Source organism: Caretta caretta, chromosome 4 (genome assembly GCF_965140235.1).
Source record: "Caretta caretta isolate rCarCar2 chromosome 4, rCarCar1.hap1, whole genome shotgun sequence".
NCBI lineage: Eukaryota > Metazoa > Chordata > Testudines > Cheloniidae > Caretta > Caretta caretta.
The window spans coordinates 105,792,610-105,819,010 of record NC_134209.1 but is presented as its reverse complement, the minus strand read 5'-3'; positions in this window follow the sequence as shown (position 1 = coordinate 105,819,010).

Below are 26,401 nucleotides of genomic sequence, written 5' to 3'. Positions count from 1 at the left end.
CCACTCTCCCCAATTTTTGTGTTATATGCAAACTTTATGAATTATGCTTTTATGTTTTCTTCCTGTGCACTGATAAAAATATTAAATAGCTTAAGGCCAAAAACTGATCCCTCCAGGACCCTACTAGAAACACACATATTCAGTGATGAATCCCCACTTACAATTACATTTTGAGACCTATCATCTCAAACACAGGCGTTAATCCATTTAATGTGGTCCATGTTCATTCTCATTTTTAAATCAAAATTGTGTGCAGAAGTCGAAGTATATTACAGCTACACGATGACCTCTGTCAACCAAACTTTTAATCTCAAGATAGTTTGACAAGATCTATTTTCCATAAAACCATGTTGACTGGCAATAATTACATTACTCTCCTTTAATTCTTTCTTAATCGAGTCCCATACCAGATGCTCCATTATCTTTCTGGGGATCAATGTCAGACTGAGAGGCCTATAACTACCAGGGCTATCCCACATACCCCTTTTAAATATTGGCACAACATTAGCTTTCTTTGTCTTCTGAAACTTCTGCAGTGTTCCAAGACTACGCCAGTGGAACAAAGCAAGACCATGCCTCTGTGAGGCACAGTTTCTACCCTGTGCTTCAGCGGGGTGCATAGCTCTGCACTACCCCATTATACAAGGTAGATGGCAAAGACATAATCTAGTCCTTCGGGGGTTGTCCAAAAAACAAACCAATACAAGGGGACATCTAGATAAAATTTATTACATTTGAGGACAGTACAGTCCTCCTTGCTTACTCCACTGTGCTACCAATGCTGGCATCTATATTGCCAATTAGTGGAATGTCCTAAAGGCAAATTAGATGTTCCCTTCAGTTGCATTGCACTCTCTATTTCATTCATGACTGCCTCAAAGCAAGTTGATGCTGACAGAAGAATTCCTTGGGATTTTATTTTTCTCTCATGGTTTCACTTTGGACCACAGTGTTTTCTAAGGATGGATGAAAGGGCTGTTAGAGACTTTCTAATATGCTATTTGGATTTTGTAAGTAAGTATAGACTGTTGTTTCACTCCTTGATGAAGAAGGGCATGTTCAGATTCTAGAATAATTCCTTCTATCAACAAACGAGGTGTTTCCCTTACATCTATATTTGTTCTGCACACAGAATGCTGTCCCTACCTACCTAACTTCACATCTGATTTTTTTTTCCTTTTTAATTAGATATTCAGTACACATTCTGGCTCCTGTAAATGATCTGTAGATCTGTGGCAAGCTTGCATAAGTATTTTTTTTCAAATGAATTGAGCCCTCAACTGGTATATTTTAATTGCTATAATTTGAATAATTAATTCTAAGTTTGGAAAATGAGTTGAACGTAGTGTGTGATTAACCACTTTTAATGAAGTCATTACCTGATTAAATAACAGATCATGCTCAGGACTGATTATATCCAAATGCTAATCAATTTGATATAAATTGTTAATTTTTTTCTGCATTTACTATTTTTTAAAATTCTGCATCTACTGTTATGCAAACTACATCAACATTGTGTTGCTGGTAATTGTTTAGACTTATGTGTTACATATGCCTGGAGCAAAAACTTACTTTCAGTAACCATGGGGAAAAAAATCTTGCTATGAACAAACTACAGATAGAATTGATTTGAAAAGTTTGCTTTGATCCAAAGATCTAGCCATTAAAAATTCTAATAATAATAAAAAAACAAAACAAAAAATAACTTTAAGAAAATGCGAGAGTTGCTCTCATTAATAACATGGTTTTTGTATCATCCTATACAATCTGCATAAATGTATCACTCAATGTGTAACACAAAAATAATTGGTTTCAGAGTAGCAGTCGTGTTAGTCTGTATCTGCAAAAAGAAAAGGAGTACTTGTGGCACCTTAGAGACTAACAAATTTATTTGAGCATAAGCTTTCATGAGCTACAGCTCACTTCATCGGATGCATGCAGTGGAAAATACAGTGGGGAGATTTATATACACAGAGAACATGGTTTCTATCTGTCTTTCATGTTCCCTTTGTTTTTCCGCAGCCTGAAATCTGGCTAATTCCAGCTTTTGTCGAGCCGTGGATTTTGTCATTCTACCCTCTCTGTTTTTAACTAACTTTACACCCAAGGTTTAGAAATAAACAAAACTTGGCTGTAAAATTTTGCTGTGCTGGAATAGAATACCTATTCTCTGATAGTGATTGTCAGCCTACAGAAAAAGACAATTCCCTTGTCTCTGCTCTGGGCCCAAATCAAAGCAAAAAACCTCCAACTACTTGGAAACCTGCTTACCAGCAGCCCAAAGGAAAAAAAAAATTTCCTTTTCAAACCTGTGCTCCTTGTAAAACAAAAAAATCAAAATCCTAAAAAAAACCCCTGCCACTTTTGTCTCCAGGCAAATGGGTAGAACACCCCCTCCTGTTTACTTTTAGAAAAAAAAAAACACTTCTGGTTTACCAAGACTGTGAATTTCCCTGCAGGAGGCTAAGTACCCTGCCTCCAGGCAAAGAAAACCTGCAATTCACAAAGATAATCCCCTTTTGTCTCAGCTCTGGCTCCAAAGCAGAGAGAAAACAAGCTGCTTTCAGTTTCAGCTGCTTTCTGGACTTCCTTTCCAAAGGAAAAAAAAAATTCCTTTTTAAAATCTGTATTTCTAGTTCAAAAAATCTCAGCTGGATCTCAAAATGATTTCAGGTTAATCCCACCACTCTGCCACCATGTCAAGGTTCCTCCCCCACTCTGAACTCTAGGGTACAGATGTGGAGACCTGCATGAAAAACCTCCTAAGCTTATCTTTACCAGCTTAGGTCAAAACTTCCCCAAGGTACAAAATATTCCACCCTTTGTCCTTGGATTGGCCGCTACCACCACCAAACTAATACTGGTTACTGGGGAAGAGCTGTTTGGACACGTCTTTCCCCCCAAAATACTTCTCAAAACCTTGCACCCCACTTCCTGGACAAAGTTTGGTAAAAAGCCTCACCAATTTGCCTAGGTGACTACAGACCCAGACCCTTGGATCTTAAGAATAATGAACAATCCTCCCAACACTTGCACCCCCCCTTTCCTGGGAAATGTTGGATAAAAAGCTTCACCAATTTGCATAGGTGACCACAGACCCAAACCCTTGGATCTGAGAACAATGAAAAAGCATTCAGTTTTCTTACAAGAAGACTTTTAATAAAAATAGAAGTAAATAGAAATAAAGAAATCCCCCCTGTAAAATCAGGATGGTAGGTATCTTACAGGGTAATTAGATTCAAAACATAGAGAACCCCTCTAGGCAAAACCTTAAGTTACAAAAAAGATACACAGACAGAAATAGTTATTCTATTCAGCACAGTTCTTTTCTCAGCCATTTAAAGAAATCATAATCTAACACGTACCTAGCTAGATTACTTACTAAAAGTTCTAAGACTCCATTCCTGGTCTATCCCTGGCAGAAACAGCATATAGACAGACAGAGACCCTTTGTTTGTCTCCCTCCTCCCAGCTTTTGAAAGTATCTTGTCTCCTCATTGGTCATTTTGGTCAGGTGCCAGTGAGGTTACCTTTAGCTTCTTAACCCTTTACAGGTGAGAGGATTTTTTTTCTCTGGCCAGGAGGGATTTTAAAGGGGTTTACCCTTCCCTTTATATTTATGACACATGGATATACCGTTATATAATTTCAATAGTGCCCATTCTCCTCATTGCTCTAGTTCCCTCATTAATTCCTTCCATGATTTTCAATCCCTCAGTCTCTAGTGGATCTGCCCCGCTACTAGCTAACAATGCTACTATCTATAGGTGGATGAAGAGAACCAGGTACTATAAGCAAAATCTGCTACAGCAGAGTATGATGGCACACACCACCTCATGTGTATCTTGTTAATTGTTATTAGATATATGCATACTACGTTATTTTCATCTTACTGGAGTTTGCCTAAGTAGTTTTTGTTCATTTTAAGCCATTTAAAATGAGTATAAAAACACCAATGGCACTATGACTGAGGATATTACCAGTTTCAGGCTGAGGACAGACTTCGAAGAAGGACTGCTAGTTCAAAAGAAAAGTGTCTACATCTGAAATCTAAAGAAGCACAAAATCATAATATATTCAGCAGCATAATACTGGAAAATACAAAAGATTTAATAGAGTGATTTATCTTTCATGCTTAGTGGAGAGTAGGAACTGTAGGTTTACTTCTTGTCTCTTCATATCTTTTATCTTAGTCTCTCTATATACATATAAATATTCCCCCTTTTCTTGCATTATAAACCATAATATCTTCAAAACCAGCAATCAGTATCCAAGATTCCCTAACAGACTAACGCATTTTTGTTTCATCAGAGGGTCACACCATGCATTTTTCAGAATATCAGGGAATCTTGATCAACTAACAAACTTTCCAAAATGGAAGGTCTCTTGTTTCATTTAGGGTCAATTCTACCTTCAGGAGCTCAATAGGAGCTACTACACATTTTAGTTGACACTGTGGAAGAGCATCCAATAACAAAAGGGAGGGAGTTTAGTTTATACACCCAAGAAAACATGAGCTTGAAAGAGTTGAGGGTGAACATGATATTCTGCAAATGCCTTCCAGGAAGCAATATCAAGAAAACACGTTTTTTTGTTTTGTTTTGTTTTTTTGGTTATCAGAAAGTGGTTAAACAAGAGTAATGGTCTAAAACTAAAAAGAAAAGAAAATTGGCCAGACACTGAGAAAAAATTGTTTTAGAGCTTTTAAGCATTAGAACAGATTTCCAAGGGAGGCATTTTCACTGGAAGTATTTAAGGATTGATAAGACTGTACACTAGGGGGAATAACGTAGAAAAATATCCTGCATGATACAGAGAGTTGTAGTAGACCCCTTGAGAAAACTTTTCCCAGCCTAAACATCTATTGTAAGGCACTATTCATGGATGTAGCTCAAAAACACACACAAGACTGAGTGCTTGCCCAAATTATTTGAACCATTTGGTCTGCAAGACAGGACTGGAAATATTCAAGAACAGACTTCTTAATGAGCTACCTGGTGCCTCTTGCTTCAAAATTAGGAAGCAGATTTTCTGAGATCAGCCTCTTTTATGGCATTCTGGCATCTCCATTTCCAGTCTGATTTTGAACAAGAAAGTACAAAGCCAAGTATGACTGAAAAGGATGATTAAATTATATTTGCTTTGTATATTTTTTTTGTATAAGAGGTGTTGAGAAGGTAAAAGCAGATAGAGCTGCAATAATAGAAGAAAACACATTTTTTTCTAAAAAGAGACACCAATTTGCTAACACAACAGGTGGAAAACTGTTCATAGTTGCTGGATTAATCTTGGTAATACTAAAGGGGACAAAAAAGAGCTTTCATGTTACAATATCCTCAGAGAGGAACAAGCTCTCCATTGCAATGCACTGGCTTTGCCATGGAACATTTAAGCAGCCTTAGTGGGAATCATATCACTCAGTGACAATTGTTAACTTTCCTACAACTACCTCAACATCGACTATGAAAGTAACAGAACATAAATCATGGTAAATGGAGATGATAGTGGGGAAGGGGCCTATATGGAAGAAGTTGTTAGGTGTGCTGGCCAAGTCATAAGAAAGTTGTCTGCTCAGAAGATGGAAAGATGTTTATTTGGCACCGTATTGAGACCTTTTTCAGAATAAGGTATTACTTTGTGAGTAAATGTGGCAGAATCTAGCCCTGAATTAGTGCTGTCTGGAAGGATGACATTTTTAGGGAAGAAGTCACAAGTAACCAGTCAGCCTCTTCCAATGGCTGTCACTCCTAGAAATATAGCTTTTCTAGGTGACCAAAAAAACAAATTTAGTGAATGAGAGGCCTCATACAGAGAATTCACACACCAAAATGCCAGCACCTAACCCTTGTCCTAATGATGTCCCAAATTTAAGCCCCTCAAATATGGATCTATTTTATATTTAAAATGAGTGTGTGAATATTCAGATATCTCTCCCAATTTGTCACTCGGTAGCTTGCCATCATTTAGCATCACTATGGCTTAGTAGCTGTTGGAGTGACACCCCCTGTGTTGTATAAATGAACTAATCACTCCCAAGTGGAGAAAAAATAGTTGATGAATCGCGTGGCAGGGTAATTTATGCAAACACAGTATAGGAGGAGTGTGCACTTTAGACTAGTTGTTTATAAACCATTAGTCCCAGAGAAATAGACAAAATATTTTTTTTGAATCTCATCCTAAATATAGTTAAATGTGAAATCACATAAATAACATATCCTAGATTTCTGAAGGCAGGCTTTCCAGGAAGCATATTTGATTTAGTTGCAGTAATGTGCAGACACGGGGGAAATGATGATTTGCAGATGATATTCCGGTTTCAAACTTGTATCAGAGCTGAATCAGTGGTGTGTGTGCGTGCATGCATGTAGGAGTGTGTTTTGGTTTTACTTATTTTATTCAATGGAGGAAAGATTCATGATTATCTCTTTAGATGCAAAAACAGAGAGGACTGAAAAGTGACAGAAACTGTACGTATTTATCTCATCTGCCCCCCAGTTCACCTTTGAATTTTTCTTTTAATGGCATTCTAGAAAATCCATCATTTTATAATAGTTTGCTATTAGTATGGTAGATTCCCTGCAACTGAAGTGTTATTAATGCATAAATGCTTTCGTAATATAAACCTTTATATCACTGTACATAGTGTCTTTAAACACTCTTGCTGACACTTCATGTACTCTCTGAATAGCTATACAGAGAGTATGGAAAGTTATATTATACAACAGCATACCATTCACAAGCTTTGAAGTTGTTTGAATCAAGCATGACATTTGCATGAATTTTACATGAAATGTGTAGATTTCTGAAGGTCTACAGACCAATTTCTGCTTTTTTTTTTTTTGAGCCAACAAATGAATTCTGTAAATTTCCCTGATCTTGTGAACCTTGATAACATTGTGTGTGTATATATATATATATATATATATATATATATACTGCAGGGGTAACCACAGTGTGGTCTGAAACCAAATATGACCACCAAATTTGTATTTGCAATCTGTGATCACACTCATTTTTAATATGGAATTTCATCTTGCTGAGTTTACAGGTTTTAACATATAATGCCAAATCTTGCTTGCTGGACCCCAAAGGTTCAGTGGATCACACGCCTGCACTGAATAGGAGTTTAGCTTCAGTCTGCTCCATTTAATGCAAATGAAGTGCAGCCCTCAGATGCCTGGAAATTTTGGGGAGCAGGTATGGTCTTGTGGTTAAACCCCTAAATTGAAATCTGGATAACATTCACAACGTTTCTGGAGGTTCATTTTGTAGCCTTCATCAAGTCACTTAGCCTGTCTTTTTCAGTTTTCCCATCTCTCTCTTTCTCTTTTAATGAGGATAATAAGATATATTTGGGTTTTTTTTTAGTGAAACACAAAAGTTATTGGGCTCAATAGAGGAATAATTGGATAAAATCCTGTGGCTTGGGGGTCAGGCTAAATGATCTAATGGGCTCTTCTGGCTTAAGATCTAGGAGTGATTTTCTACCTGACAAGGCTGGCGAGGTTTCATTCATTAATATTTGTAAAGTACATTCAGAACCTCAGATGGGAAGTGAAATAGAAATGCAGCCTGGGATTCTCAGCCAGTCCAAATTCATATCGATTTGACTAGCCCATACACTATTACTAACTCAGACACGATGGTGTTTGTTCTAGATAGATATTTCTATGGTACCTATTTGTAGAATAGAATAGACAGATAGATAGATATAGCTAGGTAGTCAGTGGAGGTAATCCCGCCTTACATGGGTGTAATGGAGAAAAAATATGTCTTTTTATTTGCAGGAACTGAGTCAGATGAATAATTCATAACAAATCATTCATTTATCAAATTTCATCGCCTTTTCTGTTAGTGAATTGTCCATGAATGGATTGTTATTTGCTCCAATGTATTCATTATTCACTAAATCATTTCTGTGAATAATTTTTGCTCTGAAGATTCTTAGCCATTTGTTGCACATATTCATTATTCAGAATTTGGGCTGTTTGTATTGGAAATACATGTCACACAGAATTTTTTCGTTTCCTGGTTGAATGAGCATACCACTTAGAATTGAATTTCCAGTGTGAAGTTTGAATTGAAAATTTGCTTTTCACTAGTATTCTTAAATACCACTTTACTGGCAAATGTTAACTCATTTCCTAGAACATACATAAAAATAATACAAATTGGATACAAATTTCTTTTAAAATTGAAAACATATTTTTGGGAAATTTTGCATTGCTCCTTATCAGAAAGACTTCAACTTACAGCCAACACTGACATGGAAATACTTCTGTGGAGGAAATCTCAGCTGTCAGAGACACTTCACAACAATTTAGGAAGGAAAGTGACTAGTATATAATTAGAATATACCTCCTATGCTAATAATACTTTTCAGCTATAATTTATATCTTAAAATATCTCTGCTGAAATTCTATTTAAATACAGTGACAAGATGTGTATTGTATGTATTCATCATATTTATTATCTATAAAGATATGTTCCTTTGAACGTGTAAATTTGTCAAAATCTCTGGTAAAATTTGTACCATAGTAACATAAGAATTGCCGGACTGGATCAGACCTGTGATCTATCTAGTCCAGTATCTTGTCTCTCACAGTGGCCAGCACCAGATGCTTTAGAGGAAGGTGAACAAAATTTCCATTAGGCATATGTAGAATAGTCTGCTCTCCATACTAGGTCTCCTCCTAATCCCTAATAGTTAGACATTGTCTTAAATCCTGAAGCATGAGCTTTCATATACCTTCCAACATTTGTCAGTATTAGAGTGGACTGAAAAATTAAATTTCGATCCTGAAGGAAATGTCAATATTTTAACTGTAGGCCCTATTAGAGGAGTCTCTGAACCGTGTCTGAGGTCTGTTTAATCAAAATACCTCTATGTACTGTATGCTGGCCTTGACCCACTAGAAATCCCATGAGGCAGTGGTGGGTACCCTCAGGAACTGGACTGAGCTTCCAGGGGGAGAGGCTGCTTTGGTGGGGTCATGGTGGTGGACTCCATTTCGGGCTATGAGCTAAAACTGAAAGCTGCTGCTCCCTTTGTGGTCTGGGCCAAGGAACAGCTGTGATTGAGCCCTGTGCTTGAGTTACCAAGGTTGAAGACACATGACCAGGATTAAGACTACACTGCAGCTGAATACTTGTTACTGTTGAGCCCTAGTTTACGGACTGCTCCTCCACAGCTAGGTATTGAGAGCAAAAGTCAAAAATTGTCAGTGTGCAGATTTGAATTTGGCTTATACCCAATTTAGAAAAGCATGAGTTATTCCCTCACCGTGTTGACTTGGTGTGGCGATATTAAGTTTAAGAAGAAAAGAGGAGGGGAAAAGGGGTTATATAACACTTGCACTGTGGTGGTCTCTTCCTGTTACCTAGCCATGGTGTATCATGAGAGATATAGTCTAGCGTGGGAGAAGGGTCCTAACAGGAGAATAAGGGCATGAAAGACCCAGAACTACACCTAGCTTGAGACATTGAGGTGACTCACGCAGACACAGAATAACATCAATCTGAAATGAGATGTTTTGTTTCAGTTTTCCCCAACAAAATTCTGCCAAAATCTTTACCTATAGAACATTTTGATTCAAATAATTTTTTTAACCACCCCTAGTTAACAACAACTATGATAACTTTGGATATTTTTATCCATATAAATGTCCACTCTCTTTTTGGATCTTGCTAAATTTTAGATTCAACAATAGCTGGTGGCAATCAGTTCCATGGTCTTATGTGAAGTAGTATTTCCTTGTAACAGTTTGGAATTTGCCACCTTTAAATTGAATTAAACTGTCCTCTTGTTCTTGTCTTATCACCCAAGGAAAACAGCAGCCCACACTATACTGTGTCTGTGTTATTCATTATTTTATTGTATCCCCTTACAATTCATTTCCTTTTTAAAATCAATAATCCCAGTATTTTTTCATGTTTTAATCATCTTCATTGTCCTTTTCTGAACCCCCTCTAATTCTGCAATATCCTCTTTTGAGATGGGGTGACCAGTGTTGCACACTGTATTCCAGATGAGGCTGCCCCATTGATTTACATATTTGCATTATAGTATATTCCTTATTTTTCCCCATTCCATTCCTTATGCTTGCTAACATTGTGTTAGCCTTTTTTACTGCAGCGGCACACTGAGCTGAGATCTCCACTGCACTATCTAGTGACACCCATCTGCCATTCCTAATTTGGTATAGTTATTTTTGAACACTAAACTACATGAATAATTTAAACTTTCCATGGTGTTGCCCATTCACCTCGCTTGAGTGGGTTCCTTACTTGAATAACCTAATGAGGGTCCTTAGTTATGTTGTATGCAACTTAGGTACATATTACACACGCACAAACTATGTTAAAAGAACAGTAAGGTTACAAAGTCAAGCACTCAAAATGTAGGTGATGCCAGCATTAATTTCTGCCTGTTTCCCACAAGCTTGATGCCTTCTGCCCTATCCTGCCCACCCTGTAACTTTCCTAGTCCTGTCTCTTCCTCAGTCCTGACTCCTCATGCCATTCCCTTCACCTAGCCAGTCTCCACTCTTCAGTCTTCTCATGCCAGTTGCAATCTCCTTGCCCAGTAACTCGTAGGCTCAGCCCTCAGAACTCCCCATCAACTCCCATTCCTAGTCTCATTGACCAGGTCCCGCCTCCTGGATCTTTATCCAATCTGTTTCTCATTCCCCTGCCCTGACCTCCAGTCATAACCCCCAACCCATTCATATTCCCCACCCCAACTGGCTCCCATTTCCCTCCTAGGCTCCTCATCCAAATTCAGAGTCCCCATCCCCCAGCTCCTTGTCTGTCTCTTTGTCCAGCCATTCCCAGTTCTATCGCACACCCGAGCATCTCATCAGATCTCAGTTCCCCTGCACCTGTCTCCCTCACCCTTCCCCTTCTTCCTCCCTACCCCCATTGGTACTCAGTCCCAGTTTCCTCACCCAGCCCATATCCTCCTGGCTTCTCACCTGAACTCAGAGACACCCCACCACTGCTCCCAGTCCCCTCATTCCCTTCTGTTACATTCAGGCATACATAGAGAAGATGTATAAAAACAGTTGTATATCTAAATTCAGAGATGAGATAGAAGCAACTTTGAAAAATTGGCTGTAATATAAAAATATATAAAAGTAATGTTGCTGAATGGAATTCATTCAGAATAGAAGAGAAACTATAATTATTTTGTACTGTGTCTTTTATATAGACTGTGCCAAGAAAGAAAGATCAGTTCTTTCGTGCCATGGTCTCTCCTTCACTAGAAGTAATTTTCCTCCTCACAGGCCTAGCCTGCGCTTAGTGGAGTCATTTTTCTGCATACCCTACTCAGAGGAGCCATATCTGCTATCACTCCCTTCCAACCAGTTCTCTCAATCAATGAACTCAGTCATCATTCAGCTCTCTGTTACTGTGGCCACCCCTCTCTCAGAGAATGGCCTGTGTTCTGTCTATTGGTAAACCCAGTTTATCTCATTGAAGATAAATGGAAAGTACTGACAGGCAAATTTCAAAGCCACTCAAAGTCTGGATGGTATTCCATATTCCTTTGGTCTGGAAAATGCTATCACAACACAATTCAAGACACAAAGATGCAGACACAAGGGTATGTTTGTTTTTTCTTAGTTCGCCAAACTTATAAAACTTGAATAAAAACTGCAGAGTCAGTTCAGTTCTGTGGCACTTTTGCACCTGGGACTAGACGTATGTGGAGCATGGATAGATCTTTGGTGATACGTTGGAGTTGCAATACATTTCCAGGTGGATACCTGTAGTTATACAAACCTTGCAAAAACTGTTTCTTTCATTATTAGACCATATTTCTGAAAGATAATTATGAAAGATTTGAAAAATGAAACCAAGATTTCAAAATGTTTTTTCTAATTACTCATTATTTACTCAAACACTGATACCAAACTGCTTTAATTATATTAATATGAACAGAATTATCACATTCAATTGTGGAGAACCTTTCACACAAAATGAGAATAATTTTGCTATTCAATCAAAAAAAATGCCCCTAAGCAGCATGTTGTTCTAAGAATGCAGTCATTACCTTTAAGAAACAGCTAAATATTTGACAGGAAATGAAGCAGAAGAACAGCTTAGCACACTGCATTGCCTGTGGGATGCCCACATTTCTTGCCATCAAATCTAAATGAAAACATAATGAGTGTTGAATATACTTTTGATTAGTAAGCCACTTCCCTAGATAAAGTTTTAAATGAATTATACAGCATTTATGAGGGAATTGGTAGCCACAAGGTTCAAATGGTATCAGAATTCATTATAGGAGTAATTTGGGAATACTGTTCCCGTTTTTAACTGGCCTGGCTTAGACAGAGATAGAAATTGTGTGAGATATAGTCAAACATAATAACTTTAGATCCCAAATTGGTATTGTTATACAACAGTTTCCCAAGAAACTATTTAAATGTAGCGTTACTATATAGTTTAAAGTTCAGTTATTAGTCAATGTATTCCTATTGTCAACAACGATTCTTTATAACTTCTAGTTACTAACCATTTGCTTACAATATTTGTGCACTGATTTACTATTAATGGATTACTTTATTTTCTTAAGCTTTGACAAATTCAATATTTTTAGGATCTCCTAATGCTCAAATCAGGCACCAATGATTGACATGCTGCTTTCTTGCCTTCCTCAAGATACTTTCATTAATTCTACCCATACTGTCATCTAATGCAAATCAAAAAGAATATTTAGCATAAAGGAAAAATGAAATCCAAGGAGATAAACTACAGATCACAGTCAAGTATAATCACATAATATCTTGTTGAGAATTTGGATAATCTTTGATAGCGAAGGTAGGGAAAACTGTATAAGAGACTTGTCAGTGATAACTTTAAGATGATGTTAATATAACAAGACATAAGTTGTTTTATTAGCTAATAACTTTTTTTACTTCTCAGATAAATTTTCCTCACAAATTTTATCTGTTCTCATCAGTAAGCTTAGTAATGAATACACTTGGATATTAAAATGTTGACAAATTCATTTTTTGTTGACTTATTATGCATAGTGAAATATCTTGCCAGCAAGAAGACAGAGCTTCTGAAAAATACATGGCAGCATCACTGCATAAATATCTGTAATGTTGTAAGGACAAATATGGATGGAATATTATAAATGTCTGACTCTCCTTTGCCTTGCACCTTCTGTAGACCTTTCTACCTGTGCAAAATCAATGTAGAACACTAGTAAATTAGTGTTCTCCACTCAGTTACACCAGTGGTAGTGTCTTACACCCACCATTCATTCTCTCTGAACTAGTGTGAAAGAGTCCCTAACATATTTAGCAGTGGAGTGTGAGGTGCAAAGGGCCAGATCCTCCGGTTCTGGTGAGATGTGCTCAGTGCAAGATGAATGAGGGACAACATCTTTAAACTCCTTTTTTTCCTGGAGCAAACCAGAGGCTGGTCATAACTTGGAGAAGCTAGAAGGCTGTGCTACCCTAGGCCTGGCTGCCCCTGATTAAGGGGCTATTCCTGAAGCAAAGGAATTCTGGGAGGCCTTTGCTGTGCTCCTTTCATATGGTGTATTGAAAACTATTAAAATGGTAAGCTATTGTTTTAAATATTCAGGGGATTTTCCCGGTCCTGCTTGCAGACTAGGGGGATCTGTAGGGAAAAGTGTGATCAGAGTGTGGCTGCAAAGAGCCAGACAACAGTAAGATAGAGTGAGTTGTGCCTCTCTGTTTTCGGGAGCAGCTGGATTTGTCTCTCTCTGGTTTTGGGTTCTTGTGTGTTACCATTCTGAATTCTAAACAATAAAGTAGTGTTACATTGTCAACTTCCAGCAAAAGTATTTTATGTTATTAGGGTTGTCAATTAATCACAGTTAATGCCTGCAATTAACTGAAAACAAAATGAATGTGTTAATTGCATACCTGTGGATGGGGAGGGAAGTCCCAGCCTGCAGCAGTGTGGGCAGCGGGGTGGGGACTGAAACCCCATGCCCTGAGCTGGACTGGAGCTCCATGCCCCAAGTTGGGATGAAGCCCCAAACCTATCTTTGAAAATATAGGAACTCCAATAAATATTGAAATAAATGATATTCTAATATTGTTTAACAGTGCAATTAATTGTGATTAATTTTTGTAATCGCTTGACAGCCCTAGGTTTTATCCAACTTTTCTGTTTGTATGCCACGAACATAACATTCTTCCTCTGCTATGCCTCCTGTACTGGGGCTGTGATGGAAGATGTCCTAGTGACTCATGGTGGAACTGCACTCTAGGAGCATCCTCAGGTGACAATCTTCCTGAGCAGGGACCAGGATATGATCCTATTAGGTCTATAAATGATATTGCCTTAGTGATTAAATGGTGAGAGAAGTATCATAATGCTATTGATGTGGAAATATTATCCAGTACTCAATGAATTGATAACTCCAAATCTTTAGTTTTACACAATGCCAAATGAAAAATGCACAGATAACCCATTCATTTCAATAGCAGAGTTTATGGAGTAAGGTATTACACAGTGTGAGTAAAGGTGACAATCTGGATCTGTATTGCTGCAGTAACGCGGTCAGAGGAGACAGATTTTGAAGCCGCCTATGGATTCCAAAATTGATTAAACATTCAACAAGACAAATTGTACTTGTAACTCTGCTCTGTCTGTGTTTAGAGACAGAAATGAATGGCCTGACCATGGGGTATGAATTTAACAAAATGCTAGAGGCCAGTGCATTCTTAATCTCCTTGTTTTCCTCTGTTTGCATATTCAGCATGCATCTCATGAATATGTGATTTCAGAATCAGGATCTGTGCAAATTCTTTGAAATCATTAATAATATTTCAATGAATAAAGCCAAATTTACAATGCTAATGACATTATCATACCTATAAATGTACTTTGTGCATTTGAGAGATTCTACTGTCTTGCTTTAATCCATCATATTATATAGGAAAAATATGATAGAATTGTACTTATCTTCCATGTTGTTGGACTGAATATACAATATTCACGTGCTATTTATATAGGACAGACATATGGTCAGATAAAAATGTCATAATTTTACAAGAAGTTTGGAAAATTAGGAAAATCATTAGGCATAATACCATTTTATGGGAAAGTAGACTTTATAATCATATGTCTAGTGTTCATAGATTTTCCACAGGTTTGGGAGATTTTACCAGTTCTACCAGGATTCTCCTTATACAAAGTCCCATTGACTTCAATGAGCTTTGGATCAGACCCTATATGTGTGTGTTCATTCTTGCAGATAAATGTTAAGTGCAACCACTGGAATTACAAAAACTGGACAAGTACTGCAAAAAGCAATTATTCATGGATGTTCATTCATTTACTTTCCCTTGTGCTCCTTTCATGGAATACAAGTTTGCCAAAATATCAGACTTTACACAAGATTTTTAAATAGTTGCAGAAAGCTCATTTTAAATTTGTAGTTGTATTTGTCTCAGAGACTTGACGCTAAGAGTTCTGCTCATCCAATAAAGTATCAGAAACATATGCGACCTAAGTGTCTAAGCTAATTATGAATGTAGAGCAAAATTTTCTGCTCTTGTAAATAGACTGAACTCCCATTGAAGTCACCAGCAGAGAATTTGCCCTATAGAAAGCTCCAAACAACAGTGAATAATTTGTTAAATAATATTGAACAATGAACACATCTGCGGAAATTGGGACTTACTCACGGACAAATGAAAAAATTAAAAAATATATATTGAACAAATAAATTTGTTTGCTATAAGTAGTTCAGCCACTTTACTGATTACACTAATGCTATTAAAATATTATATTTTTATCTTTTTAACACTATCTAGTTTTGCAGTATGCTATAACAATACCATTGAAGAATAAGTGAAGAATGATCTGTGAACTAATATTAACAAGTTGATTAGTATGGATATAAAAAGGACCTTCCTAGAAAACTAGAGCCCAGGCTCTTGCACTCAGGGAGTGGGAGGGTCCTAGAGCTCAGGCTGCAGCCCAAGCCCAGAAGTCTACACAGCAATGAAACAGTCCTGCAGCCCAAGCTACGCAAGCCCAAGTCAGCTGGCACAGGTTTTTTTTGCTGTGTAGACATACCCTAAGGGGAAAAAGAAGTTCAGGAAAGCTGGCAGTTTCTCCAAGAGACAATATTAAAGGCACAACAGCAAACTATCCCCACGGGAAGGAAAGGAAGGAAGACTGTTAAGAGACCAACAAGATTCCATCAGGAGCTCTTTAATTGCCTGAAAATTGAAAAGGAATTCTACAAAATCTGGAAACATGGCCAAATTGCTAATTATGGTTATAAAGGAATAGCATAAGTAACCCTTCTGCCCGTCAGAGTTGGCAGCAACAAGGGCCGGGTTCAATATCTAGGGGATCCATTCCAATAACACAATGCAAACCGGCTCGAGCCCCCACCCAGTGACCTGGGACAAATATATACCACCCCCGCTGGGCGCCTCCAAGAGGCAATACTTCCCCTCTCGCAAGCACATAGTCTGAGTGTAGCAAAAGCCTTTTAATAACAGAGAGAAACAATGTGGCATTATGTTTGGGAAACACCACCAACAGGATTCATAACAAAACCCATGAGCAAAAACCCACCCCAAGCAAATTGGGGCATGCCCTTTTCCCTTTGGTTCTTGAGTCCAGCAACCCCAAATCACTCAAAGTCCCAAAAGTCCAATGCCCCAAATGCCCTGAGCATAAGCTTTCGTGAGCTACAGCTCACTTCATCAGATGCAGTACCTAGTGCCAACAGGGGTCAGATTCTGGTCTTTTTTAATCTGGTCCAGTGTTTTGAATGGAGGAAGCAATGTTAAAATTGTAAATGTTAAAATGTTAAAATTGGTCTGGTCAGGGCCGCCCCAGAGTTCGAAAGTTTATCTGCGGAGCTTTACCTCCCAACCTGGGTGGAAATGGGACAGGGGTAAGAGGCACCTTACATGATCTGAAGCTGACCGCCCCACGAACTTCGCTCAGCTGCGCTCCGCTCCGCCAGCTGCCCCACGAACTCCTTCGCTCGGCTGCGCTCCGCTCCGCCAGCCGCCCCACGAACTCCTTCGCTCGGCTGCGCTCCGCTCCGCCAGTCGCCCCACGAACTCCTTCGCTCGGCTGCGCTCCGCTCCGCCAGTCGCCCCACGAACTCCTTCGCTCAGCTCCACGGCCCACAAGCAGCTCCTGCCATCCACAAACTGCTCCACCAGCCGGTCCGCAAGGCACTCCAGCCGGCCCGCCAACTGCTCCACAATATATCTTCCGGCTCCCCCACTACTTAACACAACACTCAGTGATTTCAGCTCTTAGGTGAATTCAGCTTGTAGTAGGGGAGCCCCAGTGCTAGTGCACTGTCAGCCCAAAATGAGCTCAGCAGCCTATAACTAGACTTTTAATGAAATCAAAATTAGCTCTGATATTCCACAGTGGAGAGAGGAGGAAGTGCAATTAGCATGTAAGACCCTCACCAAGGGGCCCATGCCACCAAGTATTAGTACTTGTCCCCAGCCTCTCTCCATTCACACAGTTTTGGAACTGATGACCCTTGCCTAGCGAGTGCTACTTAGTTGATGGTGAATCCCTCCATCATAACAAAAGGCCACGTACAGTTCCAAGCACAGTTCCCATAATCAGGGTAATAACAATTTATTCTTCCTGCCCCAATAACAGAGACACTGGGGATCCCACAGCAGCCAAAGTGACCATTTGGGCAGCTATGGTCTCATTCTAGGCGGGGTGGGTGTGCCTATGCAAATGAGATCGGCCCCTGAAGTTCTTTTCCACAACTTGCCACACCTCACCACCAGATGTCAGGGTGGAGCTCATCCTGACACTGCTTACATAAGCATGAAGGGACAAAATCAGAAAGGCTAAGGCATAAAATGAGATATAGCTAGCAAGGGACATAAAAGGCACTAAGAAGAGATTCTATAAATACAGTAGAAGTGAGAGAAGGGAGAGCTAATAGTAGACAATACCAAGAAGACTAAGGTGTTTAATGCCTTTTTTTGCTTCAATCTTTTCTAAAAAAGTTAAATCTGACAGATGCTTAAACAATTAATGAGGGGGAATGAACACAAGCAAGAATAGGGAAAGAACAGGTTAAAGAAAACAAATAATCCTTTAGATGAATTAAATGTATTCAAGACAGACTTAATCCCAGGGTATTTAAGGAACTAGCTGAAGCAATCTCAGAACCATTACAGATTATCTTCAAGAACTCTTGGAGACTGAGGGGGGAACCTGATAAGTCTTCTAATATATTAAGTGTGGTTATAAAAAGGATGGTGATCAATTGTTCTCCATGCCCAAAAGTAATGGACTTAATCCACAGCAAGGGAGATTTAGGTTAGATATTGAGATTTTTTTCCCCTAACTATAAGGACAGTTAAGTAGAGGAATAAGTCACCACGGGTGTCTGTGGAATCCCCATCATTTGAGATTTTTAAGAACAGGTTAGACAAGAACCTGTCAGGGATGGTCTAGATATACATGTCATGCCTCAACCTGGGGGACTGGACTAGATGACCTGTTGAGGTCCCATCTAAACCTGTATTTCTATGATTCTGAGACTCTGATCCTAGAAACTGACCCACACAGAGATAAGGGTCTGTCCCTGCAATGGTCTTTGTGGGATTGAAACTTAAAACAGCAAATCTCAGCTATTCATTAGAATCATATCTGAACACATTTGTACATATAGAGATGTTTCTAGGTATCTCAGATTTACAAACTGCTTTACTAACAATGTGAGAAAAAATGTGATTAGCCAAACAAAATGTAGTTAAATTAATTGCACACACTCTCACTCACTCCTGGATTCACAATCTATTCTGATAATTTATGGGAAAGCTTGTTACAGCACCAAAATATTGTTGTACTGCCATAATGTTAGAACTGAATCATTTTTATTGCTTATAGCATGAGATTGTGAGTCATGAATTATGGATTATATCCCGACTCTGCTGTTGACTCAATGTATGAACTTGGGCGAGTCCTGAAGCACGAGACATAGCATGTCTAATTTGTAAATGAAAACACACTGTGCAGACAAAGTGCGTAATTATTCATGTGAATTAACAGCACAGCTCACCACATGCATGCACAATTTGAACTGCATGAGCAAATTAGGTGCACAGTTGCATGCACACAATTTTAAAAATCAGCCCGATTATCTGAAAATACTGGAAACAATCTTTTTCTCCAAAAAACCCTACCTATAGCAGACACCAGAAACCATTCTAGAAGGAATTAGAAACCCAGGTTATCTTGCACATTCTTCAACTGACAAGAATTCTCCTTGTTCTCCACTTGTTTTTTTCCCCTAAACGTTTTAGTTTTTTAATATTAATCAAGAGAGAAAATAAAGAGAGAAAATGTGTAAGGTGAAATTTTCAAAAGTGCTCAGCATTGCTCCAACTGTTCTCCCATTGACATAAGTGACATGTTATTTAAAGATAATATTTCTCCCTATGAAAAAGATTTGTGAATTGTGAATTGTCACAAGGACCAGATTCAAACTATGCTGATTTGCATGAACTGTGGCCCTAGATTTAATTATAGTGCCAAGTATATTACCTTTCAGAGCATGACAATACACATGTGCAGCGTTACATTTTTCCTAGGAAAAATGTGTCCATTTCTAGAGGCTTGTGTTAGTTTGAAGATTGAGAATATACAAAGGGGAAACCTGATGCAATATTCATATCTACATTTCCTGATAAAACCATTTCCTTGCAGGATATTGTCCTACTTTACACTAATCTTCTTTAATGTAAGTCCAAGTCAAAAAGAGGATTTTTGAATATCAGACAGTTTCAAATTATGCTTTAACTCTAGCTGCTGGGTTTGTGTATTGATGATCATCAGGCAATACAATCCCAGAGCCATTGGCCATGGTTGGTTTAGCACAGGGGTGGCCAACCTGTGACTCCGGAGCCACATGCGGCTCTTCAGAAGTTAATATGTGGCTCCTTGTATAGGCACCAACTGCTACAGGTGCCAACTGTCCAGTGTGCTGGGGGTGCACACTACTCAACACCTGGCTCTGCCACAGGCCCTGCCCCCACTGCACCCCTTCCCACGCCCTCCCCTCAGTCTGCAGTGGCCCTGCTTCTCCCCCCGCCCCAGAGCCTTCTGCACGCCATGAAACAGCTGATCGGGAGGTGAGGGAAGGGAGTGGGAGGCGCTGATTGGCGGGGCTGCCGGTGGGCAGGAGGCACTAGCTGGGGAGCTGATGGCGGGCTGCTGATGTATTACTGTGGCTCTTTGGCAATGTACATTGGTAAATTCTGGCTCCTTCTCTGGCTTAGGTTAGCCACCCCTGGTTTAGCAGTTTCCAGAATCATTAGTGCTAAACATTTTCAGATTCCAAAAAGTTTGACAAAAAAGGGACAATATTTTTGTTAAAATGACTGAAAAATTCTTCCCATTTTTGTAACCTGCTGTATTGCTCTTCCTAGAGGATAATCATCTGTATTTCTATGGTGCAACTCCTAGATTTTGAGTAGGACTCTTTTGCTCATTAATGAGCAAACAAGAGTCTAAAAGGTTGTTAGCATTCAAAAAGGCCAGTTAAATCATACAGAACTGTGTACTTCATATGCTCAGCATGAATATGCTCAGTATAGCAGGACAGATTTTAATGTTAAAAAGACATTAACTGGATGATTGAAAGCCCATTTATATCAATGCCCTTCCATTGACTTCAGTAGGCTTTGGAGCAGGCCCTATATATCATAAGTACAGATACATCAATTAAGGCCTTGGCTTAAGTAAATCCTTAATTACTTCTGTCCTCTAAACCAAAGGAGATTACATATTGCCACCTTTGGACCTAAATGTAATTACCAAGATATTTGCGAGTAGTGGTATTTTACAAGTCTATGGGGAGCGGCTACTACTTCAGTAAAACTGTCCTCTAAGAAGCTTGACGCCAATCTTGCAAACACTCATGATCTTAACTTTACTATTATGATTTCCGATTGCTCTAATGTGCTCACTACCGTAGTAAAGTTAAACATGTGCATAAGTGTTTGCAGGTTCGGGGCCTATGAATATGCATTAAAATGTACAGGCTGGACATGGTTGCTAAATCCATTCTGAAGTCTGGTGATCTCCCTTTTTTCTTCTCCTCTGTACTTTCTTTCATATTCCCTTAACCTATATGTGAATGTGCTTGTTGTACTTGAATGGCAGAGTAAATACCCGACTTTTTTTTTTGTTTACACGTTTCATTAAACTGCTTCGCAATCACTCTTTCACCTCCATAGTCTCTGAGCTAGAGCCTCAGCTGTACTGAACTTATGCTTGGCACAGGTGTCCCCAGGGGACCACTAAGCTGGCCAAAGATTGGCCAGAGAATATCATCCCCTTTTCCCCCCTCCCTCACAGTCCCCTATACCTGAGGCTGGGGAAGTGTGGTGGCCTCCGAGGCTTTTTTGGAGCTATCCTACATAATTTAAATATAGAATTGTATCCTTAATATAGTGTTGTATTAAATTCTATGAAGTTCTATTAATTTGAGTGGTTCAAAGTTGTGTGTTAAATCTGTAAGACTTTTCCAGATGAGAAGCCTACAAGCCTTTTTGCCTCTTTATCTTTGATTCCTAATATGCTCCACTTCTCCACTGCCTTCTTCTTGCCCAATGTAATGGTGGCTCTCACCCCTAAAGCACGCTGTGAAAGCCCAGTGCAGTATCACCATTGCATCTCTCCCTCAGTTTCCCCAAATGAGGGTTTTAATAAGTCCACTGAGGCATGTATCTTGAACAGAACTCCTTCAGGGAGTTAGTTTATTCAACACCAAAGGCAGAACATCCCATGAATAGGCCTACCCCTTACCATCTCTATCCTGAGGGAGGCAGGGCTGAGTCAACCTTAGGCTTCAAACCTCCTGTTACATCCAAGATCCCTTCCTTCATGACTCATAACCGTCTTCTGGAGTCAGGGGGCCTCTTGGCTCTAGCAAGGGAAGAATTCCTCTTCTTAGGTCACAGGTCCCCTCACAGAGGCTATATGACAAGGACCCTTCTCTCAGGACAGTGTATAATTTCTCTAAACTAGAACTTCTGCTGTTGCCTTGTGGAGTCATTCATGGGAGCCCAACTTTCTGATGCCCAACTTCTAGCCATTTTATAAAGAAAAGAGGGACAACATCCGGTACATGATCTCGTATTCCCTTTCTCTCTGTCACCCTAACATTCTCCCCATCCTTCACCCTCTCTACTCCAGCAAGCATCTGGTGCTGATGTTTCTGCATACTTTCCAGCTCTAACCCCACTACTTGTCCCCTTGACCAAATCCCTTCCCCCTCCATCATCTCTCTTTCTCTCTGTGTGATGTGTTTTCTGGCTTCTTTGCCTCTATGAAGTCAAACAGACCACTGACTTCTCATCTTAAAACACAAAACCTCCCCTGCCAACTACCACCCTCACTTTCTTCTTCCCTACATGTCCAAGTGCTTGAGCATACCATCACCTTCCACTGCCTTAACTTCCTGATTCCTTGTAATCTGGCTTCTTCCCCCTCCACTGTACTGCAGAAAAGGAAAATGGCTCTAGGGCTGTGTCATAAATATAAAGGGAAGGATAACCACCTTTCTGTATACAGAGCTATAAAATCCCTCCTGGCCAGAGGCAAAACCCTTTCACCTGTAAAGGGTTAAGAAGCTAAGGTAACCTAGCTGGCACCTGACCCAAAATGACCAATGAGAGGACAAGATACTTTCAAATCTGGAGGCGGGGCGGGGGGGGACAAAGGGTTTTTCTGTCTGTGTGATGCTTTTGCCGGGAACAGATCAGGAAGGCAGCCTCAGAACTTCTGTTAAGTTAGGAAGTAATCTAGCTAGAAATGTGTTAGATTTCCTTTTGTTTAATGGCTGGTAAAATAAGTTGTGCTGGAGGGAATGTATATTCCTGTTTTGTGTCTTTTTGTAACTTAAGGTTTTGCCTAGAGGGATTCTCTATGTTTTGAATCTGATTACCCTGTAAGGTATTTACCATCCTGATTTTACAGAGGTGATTCTTTTACCTTTTCTTTAATTAAAATTCTTCTTTTAAGAACCTGATTGATTTTTCATTGTTCTTAAGATCCAAGGGTTTGGGTCTGTGTTCACCTCTACAAATTGGTGAGGATTTTTATCAAGCCTTCCCCAGGAAAGGGGGTGTAGGGCTTGGGGGGATATTTGGGGGGAAGACGTCTCCAAGTGGGCTCTTTCCCTGTTGTTTATATATAACATGCTTGGTGGTGGCAGCATAGGGTTCAAGGACAAGGCAAAGTTTGTACTTTAGGAAAGTTTTAACCTAAGCTGGAAAGAATAAGCTTAGGGGGGTCTTTCATGCAGGTCCCCACATCTGTACCCTAGAGTTCAGAGTGGGGGAGGAACCTTGACAGGCTGTGTCTGTGCTAGACAACTGAATATCTGGTAACTGAAAAGGTGGAATAACACTGGTGTAACTACCAACAGTACAGTGCGTTCAGACAAAGCCATCCTCTTTTGGGTGCAGCTTTACCACATGTTCACTTTTATACTGCTGTTGCACCACCGCTTGGGTACTTCTTCCAGACACCCTGGGTCTTTTCTCTGAAGCAGCACTTACTGGGAGAGTTTTTAAGGCATTTAGGTTGAGTGTGAGAAGAGGTTGAATTCCCTAGGAAATGTCATATGTCTCCAGGTGCTGGTGTCCTTTTCTACACCTTTTTTTCAAAATGAAGGTCAGGCTGACTGCTCAGATCTTGCTCCTATCTCATCAAGAAAGATCTCTGCTGAAGCTCCAGAAAGGCAGGTGCAAGGCCTTTAAGAAGGCTGCCCTGAAAAGGTACCAGGTGTTCTGGCAGTAGTTGAGAGAGCCAGAAGCTGAGGCCAATAGCCAACAGATTTTTAGCTGCAGTGCTTAAGAATATTCTTCACCAGGCACCCATCATACACAGTGTCACTGAATGTCTTCTATACTTTATTAATTTATCAGGGCGGAGGGAGCTAACCATTCTTGGAGTTTATTGGTTCTCTATAGGACAACTCAACCCTAAATCAGTCCACTGCAAAATGACTTACATATATAGAGTGACTCTCATCCCCTGGGATGCCAAAGTACTGTACTTTTCATTGGAAAATTATTAAGGATTCACTTCCATCAGCATTGAAATGCAGCTGTCTATGGAGCACAATAAAGTAACTATAGCGCAAGTAAACTGGTAAAAACTTCGTCACAAGATTTTAATAACTACTCATATACAAATTATAAGATATACCACTTCCTTGACATCTTTTATCTTATATTTCTCCATGTTAATAACATGGAGTACATTAATATTAATATGGAACTGGACTGTTTCTACAGCATGTAATATTAGGGATGCTAATAGTAGCTATTCATCTAGGGCGATTGGGTTGAAAGTCAGAAAAATAGTGATGAAACATCTTATGTAATTACTTGGAGTTTTGTTTTGCGGGAGTTCATGGCTCCCATGCAAAAAGGGCTACCAAATAAATGAGGTTCGTAGTTTTCAGAAGATAGTGATGCTTGATGGTAAGTGATGCTCATTGCCAGAACTCGTAAAATATTTTCTTGATAAAGTGACCAAGAACAGAGAGTGAATATTGTTTTGTATGGTGTTGATCAAGCAAAGCATTGATTCTTCCTACAGTGATTTTTATGCATTACAGATTAATGGTGTGAAAAGTTCAGCAATGAATCTTTGGGAATAATAAATAGGTGTTATCTGCATTGCTGATAATGATCTGATGAAAAAAAATCTATTTAACAGTCACATTTGAGTCCAGCAGTTCATAAGAGAAGCAACTAGGGGGGTGAGGCAGAGGCAGTTAACTTCTTTTTAAAACTAAGCTATTTTATTTTGTTTTCTAATAAAATGTTTTGAAAAAATTAGGGCAGATTTCCTTGGGACATCACGGAGTGTCTCCAGGGGGCACAGAGCTGGCATAACTGGCTCCTATGCCACCTTCCCCTCAGCCCCCAGTTCCAGGATTGAGGAATAGGAGGAATGGCCAAAATGAACTGTATTCTCACTATGCACACCTGGTACAGTTTCTTGGAGACTTCTGCCTGCTGGCATACTTTAGAGAAGCTCAAAGTCTCTTCTTACCCACAGTGGGGCTAAGTGTGTAGTCTGACAGCTATAATTGACAAACACAGTGAAGGAAAGAACTTGGCCCATTAACTCTCTCCATTTACCTTGATATTTCCACATAACTTGTACCCTTATTGATGTATCCTTGTTTCTTTAAAGGAAGTTGCTCACCAGTGTACTACGATTAGGACATGCATTCCTGGGGAACTTTCCACGGAAAAGGCAAACCTTTGCCACTGAATGAGTATCTGGCTTTTCATCTGAAAGCCTACATACTTGAAATATTAACTTCAGTAGTTTAATTGCAAGAGTGTAGGGGGAATTCAAAGATAAGACTGTTTGCCAATAGCATTCCAAAGAGATGCTTCCCTGACCCCAGCACAATTAAAATTGTTTCAATTTATTTTTGAGCAGGGATTAATAATGGTCCAGCTCCCACAATGCTTTGCAGAACAGGATGGCAAGCAATGAGAAAATACAAAGTTGTTCTTGGAGAAAAAGATTTCCCCTTTAAATATTCCTCAGGTTAGACTTTCCCTTCAGACTCCTAGTTAAGAGAGAGAATTAAAAAACAAAAACCAGACAAAAGAGACATTGTGCTCCTGAGACAGCTCTTTCCACCATCTCCCGACAGTGTCTATGCTGTAGCTGACCGCCTTTGCAGGACATTTAGACATGCTAGCTCCTAAATGAAACCCAAAAGGCCATACCTGAAAATACAGGTTTCCTTTGTCCTGAAGCTTCTGTGACCATCAAGCATTTCTTCTATGGTGCCGCCTCCTTTCTTTCTAGGACTACAATCTCTTGAATTGTGGTGACCTGCTAGGGTTTTTGACCTCCTACTCAAACTATGAAGGAAAGCAGGGCAAAGTCAGCTATTATCTATCCCTAGCAGTGACATTCTTTCCTCTTACAAGATTCCTGTTCCACTAATAAAGTTAGTAAAGAAAATAATGTTTTTTCCGTCTCCTCCGAAGAAGTCAGTACTGGCTGTAGGGCCTTCTATCACTTTCACCCAGTCTTTACAGTGTGGAGCTTTTTCAGTTCATTTAAGATGAGCAAGAGGTGTTACTGAATCTGACCTTATTATGACTGGCTCCTTTTATTCCCCAGCTATCAGAAATTCTCAGATTAACTGTGGTTCCAAACATCCCCTGCCGGTATCCTTCCCAGTGTTTTATCAGTTTCCATTGATACTACACTGAAAGGAGTACAGTTAAAAAAAACCAACCAACCAAACAAAAGCCTTTCTATTAAAAAATGTTTCACATTTTTGTTAGTTTAAAGGTTGTAGGAAACCACCTCTTGATATGAAGAATTTTGTCAACCT